Source organism: Hyperoodon ampullatus, assembly GCF_949752795.1.
Source record: "Hyperoodon ampullatus genome assembly, chromosome: 17".
In the NCBI taxonomy this organism is placed as follows: domain Eukaryota; kingdom Metazoa; phylum Chordata; class Mammalia; order Artiodactyla; family Ziphiidae; genus Hyperoodon; species Hyperoodon ampullatus.
In genome coordinates this window covers 11,998,562-12,003,215 of record NC_136930.1, presented here as the reverse complement: position 1 = coordinate 12,003,215, position 4,654 = coordinate 11,998,562, and the positions used below count along the sequence as shown (strand labels likewise).

General features: G+C 43.2%; 1 long non-coding RNA gene across 2 annotated transcripts; it reads left to right on the top strand.

Moving 5' to 3' along the window:
• Window positions 1-443: 443 nt before the first annotated feature.
• On the top strand, window positions 444-3,685 carry LOC307065548. Of its 2 annotated transcripts, none has more exons than XR_013811341.1 (5): window positions 444-712; window positions 1,117-1,389; window positions 2,902-3,022; window positions 3,262-3,330; window positions 3,506-3,685. It is a non-coding gene; the product is annotated as an uncharacterized lncRNA (long non-coding RNA). The 2 variants fall into 2 exon arrangements; XR_013811342.1 differs by having other exon boundaries at window positions 444-800.
• The last annotated feature ends 969 nt before the right edge of the window (window positions 3,686-4,654 follow it).

Sequence of the window (4,654 nt, the reverse complement as noted above, 5' to 3'; positions counted from 1 at the left end):
ACAGCTCCTTTTTTTCCTGGTAACTAGTTCTTCTGTGTGTGTTAAGGGGTCGAGTCCAGATACCCTTACTCTAAATTGGGGTGTCCAATACCACCACTTTTTAAAGTACTGAACTACAAGAGGAAGTAGAAGACCAAGCAAATATAACTAGGAACGGGAGACCCTTTCTTTTTAGAGCATTTTCTGCTTGCTTGGATCCATTACAAACTGGTAGACTAATCACTTACATACTCAAGGGGAGAGCTCACAGCGAGGTCCTCAGGAGCCTCGAAAGCCTCTGTGGAAATTCCAAAGCGCCTCCTCTGCCGGCCACGTAAACTTGCGGCGCTGCCGGTGTGCGCCGGCTTCAGGGGCGGGGCCAGGCCCGGAAGGGGCGGGGCCAGGCCCGGAGCGCCGAGCGCCCCTCCCGGCCTCGGTGCTTTCTTTTCGGCCGGGCCGCCGGAGAAGGAAGGCGCCTCTGGAGCCGTCGGCCTTGCGGGCTGGGCGGCGGCGCCTGCGGGCCTGTCACCGGGCTCTTTGAGGGGGTCGGGGGGAGTCCCTGCGGTGTAAGATCCTCGTCTTTTTTTCTGCCTGGAACCCGGCTCCGAGCCAGAGCGCGTGGGTCCGCCTCGGGCCTCTCCGCTCTGTGGGTCCCGCGCCCGGGGCCTCCATCCTGGTGCCCTCCGTCCACTGCCGGGCACAGCGGAGCGGTTGGCGCGGCCTCAGCCTCAAGGTCATGTCAGGAGGCCCCCCTTCCTCTCCCCCTCCCCAGTTGACGCAGCCTCGAGCTTTCCTCCGCGCCTTCTGCTCAGTCGCATTTTGTGAGTAGCCATTACCTGTCTTAGCTGACCCTTCTCCTTAGTAAGCGCCGATTTCGACTGTTCTCAGCTCAAACTAAGTAAGGGCCTTCTGCGATTCACTTGGTTCTGAGGCGTCTGGAAGGCGCGGCGGGTGGCTTGGCCGGGGCCCTTTTGTATCCCCAGTAAAGCTTTGTGTGCGGCCTAGATGGTTTCAGGGTCCCTTAAATGGGCGCTCATTTAGTCTTACTAAAGAAACGTTCTATAGCGGGGGAAGGGATCTTAGGCCTCAAGACAACCTTGACCTGACTTTGTGATTGGTTTTTAAATTTGTTAACAGAGCACAGTTTACCTGCCAACAATGGGTTCTGGTCTCGACGCAGTGGAGCGTTGTCGGCATTTGTTCCCGGATCTTCCTTTGTAAATATGCTCTGGAGACGTGGCATTGAAGTTGGAGAAGAATCCGTACAGTATAGGAGGCCCCGAGGCTGTAAATGCCGGCTGCACCCTTAGATGCTTCGGGTCACAGAGATGTGTATTTCCGGATACAATACAGAAGAAACCGGTCAAGAGCTGGGAGACTGGAAGAACTTTTGCCTCTTCCAAAGCAAAGGTATAAATGAACCTCGTCCATGGGACTTGGTATCGTCATACGTTTGTTTGTTTTTTTCCTCCCCCCAATTTGAAATACAAGTTGTTTGATCTAAAACAATCCAACGGTTAACTGTCAACAAGGCAAATGTGATGGCTGGTAGTAGTTTATATTTGGTATTACAGTCATCGTTTTTTGAGGCCTAAGTGGCTTGAATACTATTTTCATTGCTAAGTGTTGGTATTTTTAAAAATTTTACAAAGTAAATGTTTGATTATCAAAGTTTTGATAATGTACGTAAGTCCTTAAGCATAATAAATACACAAGAGCCCACTGATCCATTTAAGAACTGGGATATTACCAAATCCATAACAGCTGTTTGCTTCCCTATCCCAGTCCTTCCTTCCTTCCTGTCCCATGCCTTCCATCCTGAAGTGCCCATCATCTGGGATTTTGTGCCCAGACTCGGTTTTTTGAGGAGAGTAGGGTGGATAGCAGTTTTATTATACATACATATCCCTAAACATTCTTTGTTTGTTTTAGGCCTTAAACAAATAGGACTTGCATGTATCAATAGTTGTCAGAAGTGCCATGAATCATATATTAAACTGAAGTTTTCCAAGTTGGACTTATTCATAACCAGTAGTATGTGTTCCTAATATTATGTGAGATATTTCAGCATTTCAAGACTTGAAAATGATAAATTGTCTTGCAAGGCCCAACATTTGATATGTCTTCATAAATCATTTCCAGTAGCTGTCCAGCTCAATGATTTATCCTCCTGGGGTTCTGTAGGACATGATCTGTGGCCCTGGCCATGCCCTTTTCAGTACATAAATATGCTTTCAGGCAACTTGGGACTTAATTCTACAGGACTGTGTCCAGTAATGATGTCAACATAATGTATCTCTGCTCTGAAACTATATTAGATCTGCCATAATAATGCTCTTAGTTAGAGGTCTGCACACTTGTTTTTATATATCTAACCTTTAACCTGGCTCATCTCATTCTTGTCAAGCTCTGAGGCAGAAAAGCAATGGTTGGGTACTCATTAGGACCATCATGTCTTAAAATCTGTACCGCCACAGTAAAAGAACATCATAAATATATCCATCATTTTTGCCCATGCTAATGAATCCACTTCCAGCTTGGAAAGATCATTTATGGAATTATTAGGGCCTAACCAGTCAAAAGGACTAACACATCCTCAAGTCATTATAGATATTTAAAATTGGGGGCTTATCAGTTTGACTACCAAAAGAAGTATAATTAAGCAGCAAGCACATTCTTTTGTTCCTTCAGAGGTGTGTTAACAGATAGAAAATGACTTCACTATATAGTCTTAATGTTAGTAGTTTTTATTATAAATTTGATTGGGAGTCAGGAAGATTGCAAGTTTTCTTTTTTTTTTTTTTAATGGCTCCTGATAAGAACGGGAAAAAAAATCCTACCGGACCATACTACATATAAGATGCCAGACAAACAGATACGAGTACAAATGAGAATTCACAATGAAATATATTTAATTTCTAGGTACAACAGAGCCTATGAGTTGAAGATGAATGAAGGTTGTTGTGATAAATATTTTCCAAAAACTTGTCATAGAGGATGGCTGTGAAAAAACCACCAGGAGGACAGCTGTGCACGTAACAAGGTACCAAAAGTTATAATGTTAAATTGTGTGCTTTTTTATGTGTTTGTGGTATTGTTCCTGAAGCGCGGTACCAAAAATGTTTAGTAACTGGCACAATGATGACTTACTTTTTGCCGTTTACCCAGCTGAGGGTATCTTTGAAGAAATAATGTAAGACTGAGATGCCAATAATATATATTATGTGAATTACTCAAATATAATGCAGTTTTTTATTAAAATGGGTGAAATGTTCTTTTCAGCATATAAGTACCTGCAGATGAATGTTCAAGTCCTTAGCAGTGGTGTTTAAAACTTCTTCATTGCCTCAAGTAAGTAATTAAGATTTGTCAAGCAACCGCATCTAGATATAATTTGGAAGTACCTGATAAATTCCAAAGGGCTGAGGCCATTTCCTGTTAAAGGTGCCTTTGTGTGTCAGGTTTTGATTTTCTTCGAGTTTTGATTATGGATTGATTTTCACTGTTGGTTTCTGATTTTTTCCAGAGGTGTGGCATACAACATTTTGGAAGGGAAAATGAAGAATTGGTCAAGAAGAAATGAAAGCAAATGACGAAAATGAATATTTTATTTAACATTGATCATCTCACAATAAATTATGTAGAAAAATATAAGGTCAAATGATTTTAATTGCTGGGCAATAAAGTCTGTTTTCTTTAAAATATATCAGGTCTTTAAACAGCTTCATTTTCTCTTTTTTTTAGATATTTTTATAAGTTTATTTTATTTTACAAATTTATTTATTTATTTATTTTTGGCTGCGTTGGGTCTTTGTTGCTGTGCGTGGGCTTTCTCTTATAGCGGCGAGCAGGGGCTACTCTTTGTTGCAGTGCGCGGCCTTCTCATTGTGGTGGCTTCTCTTGTTGTGGAGCACAGGCTCTAGGCGTGCGGGGTCAGTAGTTGTGGCTCGCGGGCTCTAGAGCGCAGGCTCGGTAGTTGCTGCGCATGGGCTTACTTGCTCTGCGGTGTGTGGGATCTTCCCGGACCAGGGCTCAAACCCATGTCCCCTGCATTGGCAGGTGGAGTCTTAACCACTGCGCCACCAGAGAAGCCCCTAAACAGCTTCATTTTCATAGTTAGTAGTCAGACTTGTTTTTAACATACTTTAGGGATAGTATATTCTTGTCAATAACTAGCTCCTCTGTGGATAGTGATTCTCTTTGAAGTGTCAGGTGGTGGGCAGCTGGGGAGACTTTTTAGTACATCCAGTTCTCAAACCCTTTCTTGCCTTACCGGGTTTCTGGAGAGGTGCTAATCACTGCGTACTAAGTAACTATGAGGGCCTCCCCTTTAGGACCTGCTGCTGTTCCTGAAAAACAAGCATAGTTGACCCTTGACCCTTAGGGGCGCCAACCCTCCCTAAAGTCAAAAATCCAAGTATAGCTTTATAGTCCACCCATTGTATCCAAGGTTCCACATCCTCTGATTCAGTCAGCTGCAGATAGTATAGTGTAGTATGTATTTATTGAAAAAAAGAAAATCCACCCTTTACGTGGACCCATGCAGTTCAAAGCTGTGTTCAAGGGTTAACTAGTTGAAATTTTCTCAACTCTTTAAATTACCCATTATAAGTAAAGGTTTCACCTATGACCTACAGATTTTTTAATTTTAATTCTTTGTTTCCTTTTACATTTG